General features: G+C 35.7%; 1 long non-coding RNA gene across 3 annotated transcripts; it reads right to left on the bottom strand.

Annotated features, from left to right (window-relative positions):
- Nucleotides 1-3,325: 3,325 nt before the first annotated feature.
- On the bottom strand, nt 3,326-5,370 carry LOC114162723. Of its 3 annotated transcripts, XR_003599296.1 has the most exons (4): nt 4,676-5,370; nt 4,430-4,586; nt 3,890-3,986; nt 3,326-3,557 (listed from the first exon to the last, which is right to left on the bottom strand). It is a non-coding gene; the product is annotated as an uncharacterized LOC114162723 (long non-coding RNA). The 3 variants fall into 3 exon arrangements; XR_003599294.1 differs by having other exon boundaries at nt 4,430-5,370; XR_003599295.1 differs by lacking the exon at nt 4,430-4,586.
- Between the last annotated feature and the right edge of the window lie 9,155 nt (nt 5,371-14,525).

The following is a 14,525-nucleotide window of genomic DNA, read 5'->3' as shown; positions in this document are numbered from 1 at the left end:
GAAGAACATATTAATTAAAATACATGTTGGTCTGTTGGCAAGCATACCAAAAGTCAATTTTAGTATGATGATTTTGACGTAAGAGTGTAACATCTAATTTAATAGTCTAAACCATCAAACAAAATATTTCATAATTGATAATTCACAACATAGAACCTAAGTATATAAATAGTATATTATAGTCATCCAACAAAAAGATAAATTGTTATACAACTTTATATACGAACCTATAAAAAAGTTTTTAAAAAGGAAAACACAAGTTTATACACAAGCACTAGATTTCCAAAGAAACTCTACTCAGCAACTTTCCCCCCTCTTCCATGCACTAGACCAGCTTCAAGATCTTCAACTGCTCACACTAATCAGGTGATCATTGTAAGGAAAAAAAACACCAATACAAACCAAGACAAAAAAAGGGTAAGCTAATACAATTTAAAGAATAACTCAAATCAATAGGTAATAACATACATTAGGCACTAATAATTAGTTAATTTCATACAATCATATAATCTAAGAATCAATTGATCCAAATATATGGATTGAGGTTGGATCCAGGAAGTTGTGCACTTGTAGCAGCATTTCATGCTCTGCAAAGCGACAAATAAAGAATAAAATTCTACCACATACAAGGTTAATCTGTTAACACCTTTGTTCAAGGAAAAACTCCTAGGCTAGTACCCCTTGCTCCTCTCACTACATACCTCATTTCTCTCTATTTGTGAATTTGAATGGTCATTAAAACGTCAGGATAACTGCCAAGACAATTGCCACTTCAATGCATGCACTACTACAATACATTGCTAAATCTTATTCAATTAGTATTAACATATATACTTAGTTATCAATGAACAACCCAAATAACTTCTATAATAACAAAATAACACTCAACTAATTCAAGAATAGAAGTTTCATATTCTGACTTACTCGCCCAGCGAACACATTTTCTCATTGGGCGGTGAAAGTTCTCCCCTCTCGACCAACAACCAAATGGCTTATTTAAGGAATTTGCCATTGGAGTTGCAGTGGAAAAATCTTCACATAAATTGCCCAGCGAGACTTACTTGTCTAGCGACTTCCCAAGTGTGGAAGTCCATAACTTGGAAATTCGTCCAGCGAGTCTGCAAATATGCATAATTCTGCAGATTAGTATTCTGCATAATTTTGTAGATCAACTCGCTCGCCCAGCGAGTTTGCAAATCTGCATAGTCCTGCAGAAAATGATCTAAACAAAATTATGCATATTCAGCCAATCCACACAACTCCAAAACCTCAAAAACATCAATTTTCACACCAATTGAACTCAATTGCACCCATAACATATTGTTATTCTCAAATAACTGGTAAAACCTAAATCTTCATAGGTTTCAAACATCATAAACTAGTCCACATATCAGATACATCACTCAATCACAAAATAATCATATAATAAACATTCCTAACATGTTTATGAATTAGGACAGAGAAATTAGCTTACGTTATCTAAGATACTACACAAACAATTCACAGCGAGTAACAAATCTCCACAACCCTACAAAGTCCTCAATCCCCCCTAAGAACAACAAGAACATGATCAAACTAGGATTGAATTTCATTTATCTCACTTGTTTGTAATCTAGATGAATATAAACATACAACATCTGAATTTACCAATATTGATGTAACACCAAAAAATCATTTATATTGATTCCTCATGTATAAAATTCATAAAATTAGTTCCCTAAATATTGATTCCTCACATATTCAACAAACTATCCAACATTAGATTCAACTGTTATAAGCAATTGATATATTGAAATCTTTTCCTAGCATCGCAATACATCAAGTATCATTGTTCATATCAGATTTTTTGAAACATTGTACAATTAGATCTAAAAATCATAATCAGGAGTTTATTGATCAAATAGAATCAAGCATTAAAAATAGAACAATAATACCAATATTGGCTATAAACATAAATGCTATATATAAATATCACAAAATTACATCCAAGTTTGATTTGATTACATTCAATCTCAAGATAAAAGATTATCCACTCATGGTAGCCATTGAAGTCCTAAGAGCTAAACAAGAAAATCCCATAGAAGATGATTCCTCTGCCCTTTTTGTGGTTCTAAGATCATAGGATGCAAAGTTCCAGCTCCAACCTTTTGATTCATGGAATATTTATATCGCATGAGTTTTCGCTTAAGACACGTGATTCTCGCCTAAGCGAGAAGGTACTTCATGCTGAAGAAAAGTCATCTCGCTAGAGCGAAACTATCCTTGCTAAAGAGAGAAATGCCTAACTTGAATACCCCCTATGCACGAACTCTCTTTGAGGCGAGGTCTTTCTCGCTTAGGTGAGAATGGCAACAAGAGACGTGATCAACCAACGTGAGGAGAAAGACAACCACCAGAACAAAACCCTCCTTTGAGGGGGACGATCAACACTATCGTAGGAGGATTTGCCTGAGGAGGATCCTCCGCAACCGTAAGAAAGAAGCACCTTAGAGCAGAACAATCTGTGAATGCCACCCATCACATTCACTAACGCAAATTTCTAAGCCATTTACCCCAAACAAGATAACCCAATGGTGATTAAGGTAGAGATAAAATGTTTCATTTTCAATAAGGTTTTGATTGATCAAGGAAGTTTAGTAGATATCCTCTACTAGCATTGATGAAATTGTCTAGTTCTCAAGAGAAAGAGTAGAGACTCGAGGGTATATAGACCAATACATGACCTTCGGCGAGAGGAACCACTCCAAGACCATCTCCATTAGGTACTTCATGTTAAATGCAAATACATCATATAACAACCTGTGTAAGATCCGCTAAATTTAATTAATTAAATAAATGATTAATTAATAAATGCGGATAGTGGGAGCCTTTATGGCATTTATTATTGATTGATGTGATGTGGAAAAGTACTAGCTCAAGTGGTTGAGAATACTTAGTGGTGTTGAGAAGACTTGGGTTCAAGTCCTAAGTATGCCCAATTATGTGTTATTTAATTGTTTATTATTTTAAATATATGTTTGATCATGCTGTGTGATAATATAATCTTATGATTTTAAGAATAATCACGAAACTTGAATTGGTTGAATGGTTCGGCATTGACATGGTTATGGGTTTGAATCTTGATAGATGAACTGCCGCAACTACCGTCATTTTATACAAAGTATAAAATGGCGGTTTAAAGAGACAAAAAGCGTTAGTTAAAACTGACATAATATTTTTACTGGATGACAAATATAATGTGAAAAACGCTTTAAACTGACACTATTATCATTATATTATTCTACTAAAATATATAAATAAAATAAAATAAGATAATTCTAATATATAATATGGAATTGAAAATTTTCATATATTACAAAATTATATTATAATATTGTTTACAATTCCATAAGGAAAATTGTTTACAACTAACTAAAAATTATTATGTTCTCCAAAATAAATAAAAAAAAGAAAAAAAATACAATTTATCTTGACAACACTTCCATTCCTCTTCCTCTTCATCTATAACATATAGATTTTTTTTATCATTCTTCATGCTCTTGATCTTCACCAACATCCTACAATAAAAGAAAAAAAAATTGAATTTATTCGTTATCCAAATCCAAATTAATAAAACAATAATAATGTAAAGGAACATATACTATAAAGCTCCATAATTACATCTTCTGTTGTTTATCTCCAATTTAACTTATTAATCACTTTATATCCTATAATATCCTCTTTCTTTAACAAGTTAAATTGATATTGAAAAATTATTTTTCTTTTAAGATTTTTTTGATAAAAATGTTTATACTGAGTGGCGAATTTAGTAATAAAAAAGGTGTTCAATTTTTCTTATTATTATATTGATAAAAAATTAAAAAAAATATATATTTGAATATAGAATTACTCTAAATATGACAAATGCGGCAATATGTGCTTCAAGCCTGGCTCCGTTGTTGTTCCACTAACAAGAGTTACATATTTCCTTTTATAAGTTGTGGCCTCTGTAATCAAGAAAACAAAATATTATCACTCTAAAAAATAATATACTCAACTACCTCCAATAAAAACTCAATTCACAATAAAACTTTTTCGAACTACAAGTAGTGGACATAGAAAACTCTGAATTTTAAAGAGAAAAATAATTAACACACCATTTCAAGTATATCTTATTGAATGAGTTATTCCAAATCTATCAAATAGTTTCTAGAACGATAGAAACTAAAACACTGTTTGCAACAAAATTTTATTTATAGGAATGATTATATTATCATATCAATCACCAACTACCCCAAAAGCTTGAGATATTAGGATCATCAACACTTATACAATACTGGATTCCAAGTGTGTCTATAAATCACTCCATTTAACTAACTTTACCTTCAAAACGTATCAACGAAGCACATATACAAATGATATATAAGAAAACTGACTAAGTAAACTATACCAAGTAGTAGAAGTTTCTGAATATGCCTTTTAGCCTTTGTTTCCAATTCTATTCTTCTTTCAATCTCTATAGTCTATAAACACAAAATTTGCAACGCCAGGGTAACAAATATAGCTAGAGTAAGTAGCTTTTTTTCCCCAAATAACTTATTCATCACCTATTCACAATCTAGAATGATAGGTCTTAACACATAATCAATCAGTGAGTGAGCAAAACAAAATAATTTCAAATTAGGGAACTCTTCACCTTCTCCATATCTCATGTAATTCCATTGAATAACAATCACATTCTTGAAACCCAGGCCCAACCAATTAATCAAACCACTCCAAGATGTGCTCCATGTTGTTGTTGTTTGAGTTTGGAAAACAAAATGTGGTCCATCAAAACTGTGAGTATCACTGTGCACTATCAACGCTCTCGTACAATCATCTTGGCCATCATAATCCTTTTCATCTTCCATTCATCCAACCTGCACAAAATAATTAAAACCAGAGAACCACCATTCATAACAATCCTTAACCCCCACATTGATTAACCTCCGATCCCCATTGATGGAACCATCATTTCCAACCTGCACTCAAAAAATCAAGTGCACGCACTTCACCACCGAACCAGCACCACATGCGTCTTTCACACCCAGGCCAAAAAACCACCAAACCACCACCCCTATCTTCTGCGAGATTCACGGGTTTCAGGGGTTGGATTGGTGTTGTTGGTGTCGAGAAAAAGAGACTGTTGAGAAGGAAGAGCGAAGTTGAAACGGCGTCACCGACGTTGGCCTTGGCCGACCATGGAGGGCAGCGACGTCAGCGATTGCGGCTCCATAGGTTCGGCGACGTGGACGCTCGACAAGGGCTGTAGTTGCTCGAGCCTGGAAGAGGCAACAGAGAAGGGACTGCCTTGGTGAAGTGAGCTTAATTAGGGTTAGAGAAAATATTAAATTGTTGAGTGGGAAAATGAAATAGAAAAGAGAGGGAACAAAGTTTTGAAAATAAAAAAAAGGTATCGAGACAAAAGTGGAACAGGAAATAATTTCATAAAATTATAAAAATAATGTTTTATATAAAGTGGTATTTCAAAATGACACAATTTTAAATAATAATATGACAATGTAAAAGATAGTGGTTAGAAACGTCATATTATACATGTACATTATGGTTGTTATCAAACTAACATATTATACTGCGAAAAGCGATAGTTTTAATTAACTGTCATATTAAAAACATCGTTATATACATGATTTTTTGTAGTGGATGAAAATTGTATGAGCATCATTTTAGGGTTGATGATTTGGGATTGTTATAGTGGCACTAATTTAAGGGGAAAATGAAAATGGATTTTGTATATGGGAAGTTTGAGGGATGAACCGTGATCCTAAACACTTGAGTGTAGCCTATGGAGTCGTAAATCGATTGAAATCAGAGTTGTTGGGGCTTGGCTAAGGTTCACAGGTGCAGGGAGAATTTTTGGGGTTCCTAGAACAACATAATCTGCTTGGCGGCACCATGATTGCCGCTAGGCGCTATACCACAACAGAGTGGGTTTTTGGGTGTTTTTGTGTGCAATGATGGTTGGGAAATAAATTTGGGTCATGTGCAACATAATTTTAGAGAGGTGGAATTATTATAGGAAATTGACCACGTTGGAAACTTGTGTTAGTTTTGAAATGGTTGAAAAGCCAAGAAGGGGGGGTTGAATTGGCTAGTTAAAAATTTAGGCTATCTTTGCAAGCTAAAAACCACCTTTAATTGAATCAAATAGATCACCAAGTTAGGATGCAAACAGTACTGAACTATACACTTTCAATCGATAAAAAACAGAGTTAACAGATTGATTTTACTAAACAGATTCTGTTCTAGTATAATCAATAGATTGAAACTGAAAAACAGTCGACTAAAATACTGGGAAAAATGCATAAATGCGAATTTGAATTTTAAACCAGAAACAATGCTCAAGAATGATCAAGATCAGTTCCAAATGATTATACAAACATGCTCAATGCTTCAGATGCTATGAAAACATGCAAGAAAATGAAAAAGATGATCAAAGCACAAGTTCTTGAAACTTTAAAATGAAAATGCAAGAGAGAAAGGTTAGAGAAGAGAGGACACCACGAAGTTTTATACTGATTCACTCAAACATGAGCTACATCCAGTTTGTCAAGGCAACCATAGCTTGACTTTGCACTATTTCAAAAGTTTTACAAAGTATTCACCCTTACACTTCCAAAATATGCAAAAACACCAAAAAAGACTCTTGAATCACACAAGAATCACACCAGCACAGCAAGAACCCTCTTGTAGACCTGGAAAACCACCAGGCACACACACAAAGCTTGAGAAAGATCAAACCTTAGTGGTAGCACAGCCTTGCCTACCACAAACCACTTTCTCCAAGCTTCAAACCAAGCCAAAAGCTTCAAGAATTGATCCAAGATCAATCTTCAACAGTTGCAACACCTATGATCACGAAGGAGAGAGTTTCCACAAGTTTCCAGAACCAAATCGTGCTCTAAAATGATCAACTCACCTCTCTTTCGAAAATCACAGCTTTTATAGTCAAACTGTTACAAAATTCAATAGGTTGATTTTCAAATCAATCGGTTGATTTCACTTTGACTTAAGTGAAATCAGTCGATTAAAAACTAAATCAATTGATTGAATTTGTTGCAGTTTAAGACTATTGCAGCCAACCTTTTAACCTGTTAAAAAGCCATTCAATAGATTAAAAGAGACATTTTAACTTGTTGAAAAACCATTCAACAGATTAAAATCACAACAAAGACCAAACTACATCTAATTAATGCTTTAAGGTCTACAACATGAATTACAAGCTACAAATACACTTTCTTAATTATGTAACCAAATGGAGAGCACACATTCCAGCCTTGATCACCATGGATATCATCAAATCTCCTTTCCTTCATCAATGTAGTTTTCATTCCAATGGTAATGGCTTCAAGATAGTTCAAAAGAGCTTTATTCAATCTTCACCAAATCTTCAAGAAGCAAACCATCTTGGCTTCTCATGTCAACAACTTGGTGTAAATACTACTAAGGTCTAATTATGTTGTAATGGAATTTGATGACGTAAAATAATGGGGAATTGTGATTAAAAGGGGGATTAATTAGATGATATAGAGAAATTATTGTAATGGAGTATTGAGAAGAGAAGTAGGAGTTCATGAATATATATATATATATATATATATATATATATATATATATATATATATATATATATATATGGAAGAGCTTAGATGATAAAATTAGACTTGTTAAGCTGTAGATTAGGTCAAGGTACTGAGATAGATATGACCATTTAATGAATGGTATGGTATCAATAGTGTTCCTCATTGATTATCATGAGGTGTTAATATCAGTGGTATAAGGCATAGAATTAACTTAAGTTTAACTATGGCTAAGGATTCTAATAATATGATTGGAAGTGAGAATTCTTGATGTTGTAATTATGATGGAAGTAGAGTATTGTGAGCACTTTTATTGAGCAATGATATGACAATTGGAATGATTGAGTAACTTTGTGAGTGAGGGTGTGAGCGATTATGCCTGAACCTGATCCAGAACTAGTACTGCACGAGTACTGGTATGGACCTGGCAACATTATGGGAGCCGCCAGGCGATAGCGGTGATTCCAGAGGGTAACAGGGACTTATAGCGCCTGGCGGTGAAGGCAGTCCCGCCAGGTGATACCTGTAGCGGCGCTTGGCGCTTGGCGGCACGTGTCCTCAGCTAGGCAATCTAGAAGCCTGTTGCGCCTAGCAACTCGTGAGTAGCGCCAAGCGATATTGCTGCAACAGAAATTGTGTTGCTTTGAACACGCGTGGTCTACAAGGCTTTGTTGATATCTCGAAGGTCGGCTTGTTGGTGTTTTCTTGAGTTGTGGCTTGGAATGTATCTCTTGAGTTGTGGCTCGGGATGGCAGATGAACACGAGGAACTCTTGAGTTGTTTCTCGGGTTGGCGATTGTTGCAGGTGTGAGTGTGCGCGTTCTGGCGTGTATAGATAGGTCCAATTAGATTGCCCTCCTTAGTACTAAGCTGACGAGTTTTTCGAACGTTACGAGTTATTCTTATTGGGAACTCCACCTAGCGTTATGAAGTGTGGTCCGTAACATGGTTTTCTGCACCTGCTCTACCAGTTGTGGCTGGTAGGTGTGGTAGCAACTCATCTTAAGATACTCATCAGAAGACGTAGAACATGGTTAACATGGTGGTGGCCTTGTGGTATGGAATCAAAGGATGAATTTCCTTTGGTATACTTATATTGATATATAAATGTATTATATATATATATATATATATATATGATTGTTAAATTGTTAGGTCACCTTATCTGTTTGTGTTTGGCGAGATCGTGTACGCGGTACACGGGAGCAGATGATGTTGCAGGTGAATCTGGTGAGGCCTAGAGATGGAACGGGGATAAATCGAGATTTATCGGCATTTTTATGATTTTACTTTGTTGTGATTAAATTGTAAACTTTATCAAACATGGATATTTTATGTGGTTTTTTAATAAGTATGAAATTATGGTTATTTACAACGTATTTAGATTTTAAATTTTCCCTTATTTTTGGGAAATGATGTTTTAATAAATGATGTTGATGTATTATTTCTTTATTTTATTATTTAAATTCGTAATATTCGGTCAGGATGTTACAACCTATGGGTTATCATCTCAACACCCCACCTGGCTATGAAGTTCCCATCCCCCGTGAGGGATATCATCACAATCCATGTTGAGTAGAAGACGACACAAAAACTTTTATAACGCCAGTCTACAACTTCCAATGCCTCAAGCTTATCATTATGCCAACAATGTGGAAAAGGTTGCCCCACTAGGAGAACTGGAAGTATGTGATCTGGACCGTAGGATAGAGAATGAAGATCGTGTTAAGCTGATGGGAGATACTAAGCTTTAGCTAGTGACACCTGAAAGATCCCTACAAATAGGAACAACCCTACAAAAGGAATATGAGAAAGCCCTAACCGTTGTCTTAGAAAATAACATCAAATTATTTGCCTGGACAACCACGGAGTTACAAGGCATACATCCTAGCATAGCTTGCCATAGACTATCCACTTTCAAAGAAGCCAAAGCTTCAACCAAGAAGAAATGAAAGATGGGAGAGGAGGAGAGGGAAGTCGTGAAGATAGAGGAGGAAAAGCTTTTTCATGTTGGCTTCATCCAGAAAGCTCAATACACGACATGGCTGGGGAACATAGTATTAGTGCCTAAGTCCAATAACAAGTGGTGCATGTGCACAAACTATACGAACCTGAACAAAGTTTATCCTAAAGATGCATACCCGCTGCCTAGTATAGGTCGTCGTGTAGATGGAGTAGTCGGGCATTGCATCTTAAGTTTCTTAAACGTGTATTCAAGGAACAACTGAATACCCATGGATCCAAAAGACAAGTTAAAAATGACATTTATCACATACAACACCAACTTTTATTATGAGGTCATGCCTTTTGGCCTCAAGAATGTAGAAGCCACTTACGAAAGGCTCATGATAAGATATTCGCATGATTGATAGGCCAAAAGTGGAGGTTTACGTCGATGATGTAGTGGTGAAGTCTGACTCACCAGCATAACATGTAAAGGATCTGGTAGAGGTCTTTTCTACGTTACAGTCAAATGGAATGAAATTCAATCTTGAAAAGTGTCTATTCAGAGTGGATAACGAAAAGTTCTTAGGATTCATGCTAACCAATAGGGGGATTGAGGCCAATCTCGACAAGTCCAAAGAACGTCAAAGAAGTACAAAGATTGATAGGTTGCCTTACGACACTGTCACGATTTATGCCTAAGTTGTTGAGAAGACTAAGCCAATCATGAGGCTCGTGAAAATGTCCATATGGTTCTAATGGGACAATGTCTGCGAGAATATTTTTGAGGATGTCAAGCTATTCCTCGCATCCCCACCAATTCTACAACAACCTGATACTACTAGACCATTGATTGTCTATCCAGCAGCAACAAAAGATATGGCGAACGTCGTTGTGGTGCAAGAGGAAGGGCGAGAACAACAACTTGTATACTTTGTCAGTAGGATCCTACAGGACACTGAAACAAGATACCAGATCGTAGAGAAGATGGCATTATCACTCCTCACAACCTCACATAGGTTAAGACACTACTTCCAAAGCCATGAGATTAGAAGAGATCACCCAGTCTACAAATTTTTATGAAAGCTGGACTTAGCTGGGAGAATAGTAGTGTAAGATGTGGAATTGTTAGAGTTTCTGATTAAATATAAGCCGAGAGGATGAATCAAATCCCAATGTCTGGTAGACTTTACCAATAACTTCCCAGAGTCCCAAGGGCACTAAGAGCAACTATCTCAATTCCTGAGGAAATATCACATCACCTTGGGTCAGGCCCTACCAAACCCCAAGCCCTTTCACCATTTTCAGGCTTTTCATCCCTTACTTGTTTTCAAGGTTGGAGGCTATTGTGTGGAAAAAGATATAAGAAGGAGAAGGCTCAAGACAAATGAATTTTTCTTTCTTAAAATACCTAGACCCAAAGAACCCAAGCTACATTAAGACTCTCGACTAAGATTGCTTCAACTCTAGGAGGCTATTACACATATAGTGTCGAGATTGTCCCTACAACTTAAGGGTAGAAGACATCTCGATGTAGATGAAAGCATACACATATGCCAAGGTTCATCCAAGTAGTATAAATACTATTGTTCACGTGGTAAGAAATTGATTTCACTTATTACAACCTCTTATATTTACTGTAGTAGCTAACTTGAGAATCAGAGTGTCATTGTTGGCACACCTTGTCGCCGAGGACTCTATACTCTCATCGAAAGAGGACATCTCCATGAGAAGAAGTGAAGTGATTTGGTGACTCGAAGGGAAGATTGAAGAATGGACCAAGTGTGGACCTAGGACATCTCGACTTCAGTAAAAAAATTGTCCTTTAGGATATATTTAGTCCTTCTAGAAACACAATTTAATTTTTTTCACTCTTGGAATTATATAAAAGAAAAATATAATTCTTACATTGAAAGTGTAAGACCCATGAAAATATTTTAATTGGATAAGATAAATAAAATGGATGGTAGTATATATTTAAATTATCATGACATTATTCTTTGTTAGTTTATTATCTAGAGCTTAATAGCATAGGACGTCTTAAGTTCGAACCTCACCTAGAACTATTATTAGTTATTACTTAAAATATTAGTTATTACTTAAAATGATTAGAGAATGTTTTTCAACATGCAATAATATATTCATATTATTGTGGAAAATAATTATGATAGAAATGTGGTAATAGTTTAGTTCGTTAGATGTGTAGGGAGAGGTTTATAGTTTAATTCTTATCTAGAATGTTTTGGCGTTATGTTTAAGTTTTATAATATATTGATAAAAGCGTTATACGTTTTATTAAATATTATAAAGTTGGTAAGTTAGACAAAGTGGTGGCATAGCTTAGTTGGTTGGAGTTTATGATGGAAGAAAGGTCACATGTTCAACTTTCATTGAGTATAGAGCTATATTATGGGGTTACTATGATCATTTAGTACGATAGAATTGTCGTTGTATCAATTTGTTTAGAGATAATGTATGTGTGGAAATTTTTTGTGGTTGTGCATTACTTGATTTTGTCATACAAGGTTTTAGGGTGTTAATCCAAGAAGATAGTGTAAATTTTCGATGCTTAGAAATGATTATTGAACTTGGGTGAAATGATGTTCTAAAAATTGTATGAAAAGAATGATGTTTTAATGGTCACGCAGTGCGAAAGCAAAAATTGTGGCTTTGGGTAGTATAAATTATGATATCAGTGATTTTGATTCAGATTATAATTTCACACGAATTGTGTGGGTGGTTGAGGTGTAAATGATTTTAAATTTATGCAACAGCGGATCTTTATTATGACAAAGGAGTCATGCCCCCGAACGTTTTTATATTTATATAATTTAATATAAAATTTTAAATCTTTTTTAAAATTTAATATTTTTAATATATTTTATATTTTAAAAAAATTTATGCATTTATATCTACATATAAGGAGTAGTCTATTTTTTTGTTGTCTACATTTATTTTTAAATTTTTTAATAAAAATAATTATTTTAATATTATCTTTTAAGTGATCATTTGTTTAATTTAATTATTTTTTTTTATTTTTTTAAACTTAATCATTACAAATGAAAATTAATTATAGTAAAATTATAAAAAATGTTTATGTTCCTACGAAAACAAATAAGAGATATTAGAGACACAAATATCGTCTTACCTTAATCCTTGACCTCTCGAGTTGGCTCCTTCCCAGCTTTCACATGCCATCTACTAGTGTATACAGCTTGACCCTAGGGGTTACCTGCAGAGAGGGCTCCGACAATCAAGTTAGCAAAAGGGCTCTCCAAAAGTCAAATCTTGGATTAAGGAATTAATGAAAGCGTACCTCTTAAGTGTTGGGGTCCACCTATATTTATAGAGTCATTAATTGTGGCTGCGACCTTTATGGGCTGGGTTGATACTTGGATTTCTACATGGGCCTGGGCTGGCCCAAGCCATGTGTTGATGTTTGTTGATATCAGGGGCCTTGCCTGAAAAATTCTAAGTTTAATGTCATTAGCTTATTACACCTTAACCTTTGAAGTAGGCGGCCTAGGCCGCTGTGTGTTTACTGGTTGTGTACTTAGTAATTTAATGGGGTTATGTATGGGCGACCTCAGCCGTGTGGTCTCCTAGCCTTTGTCGGGAGCGGTATAGCGTCAAAGGCTTGAAAGTGTACGAGTAGTTGCGTTGATCTACCTAGGTGCAGTACACCAGTCCCCTAGCCTGTAAGTGTTATCAATAGTGTTAAGGCTAGATCATAAGGAGTGATAGTAGATGAAGGGGTGCCAGATGTCAGAGGTCCAATCAGGGGGGTTTGCACCGCAATTTTAAGTGTTGTGACGTTTCACGTTCATTGTGGTGCTTCATGTGACTGATGCTTTTGGCGGGAAAAGTTGTAGCAGTTCAGATGTTGATTATAAATACAGTTGTTGCTAAAAATTTGTTTACATTGGTTCATTTGCAAGAAATTTAAGAGTAGTTATTTGTGTGCGTGAGAACTGTCCAATAAGTTCTTTATATTTGTCGTCATCTTACTGTCAGAAAGGTATGTCTAGTGCTAGTGATAATGTGACATTATCATCTTCGGGTAGTGGGAGTGAGTGGTCTGGGGGAGATGGGAGTAGTCGGTCGGATGGTGGGAGTGGTGGTCAAACGGTAGGTATGGGGAGGATTCCGATGGAGACAGTCTCTGAGGTAAGGGAAGATCCCCTAGAGGAAATAGCAGAGAGTAACTGGTCGGCCAAGGCCGGATATAAATATGTTACTGAAGATGTGCGGACCCAACATTCCTTTTTCAAATGGTCTAGGCTGCTTAAGTCATGGCTCAACTGCATACCTATCTTGGAGAGGAACATAAGCCGTGACATAGTGGCTTTGGAGAGGGTAAGCGGTGTCGACTGCGTTTGCCACGGCCAAGAGGGAACAACAGAGGGATTCTTCTACATGTATATGTGCCAATTTTCGCAACTGCACGTGAGGCTTCCCTTTGATGATTTTACAATGGGGGTACTACGCTTACTGAAGGTTACCCCTACCCATCTGCATCCAAACAGCTGGGCGTACTTGCAAGCTTTACGGGTTCTTTATTGATCGTTATATCTACACCATCGCTGCAATCATTTTTATATTTCTATGATACGAGGCCCAAGAATCCGACAACATGGTTATCACTAATAAGTCGGCCGGGGATAAGCAGGCCGAAAGCGTTCACTCAATCATTCAAGCATTTTAAAGATGATTTCTTCAAGGTGGTAGTCAAGGAGCTTGGGCGGTCGTACTTTTATATCAATGACGGGAACACTAAGTTCCCCTTTAATTGGACCGACAACCCTTGGCGGTATAAGGATATGAAGAGGGAGAGATTGTCGTTGGCGGATAGGGAGGTGGTGGAGACACTGATGAAGTTTAATGATAGGCTGCCCACTAAGGGCTTAGTTAGGGTTTATAATTTGATTCATCCAATTGTTGATATAGAAGGTATCATTTTGT

Source organism: Vigna unguiculata, chromosome 9 (genome assembly GCF_004118075.2).
Source record: "Vigna unguiculata cultivar IT97K-499-35 chromosome 9, ASM411807v1, whole genome shotgun sequence".
NCBI classification, from domain to species: Eukaryota; Viridiplantae; Streptophyta; class Magnoliopsida; order Fabales; family Fabaceae; genus Vigna; species Vigna unguiculata.
The sequence above is the reverse complement of the archived record's forward strand: the minus strand, read 5'-3'. Positions and strand labels throughout refer to the sequence as shown.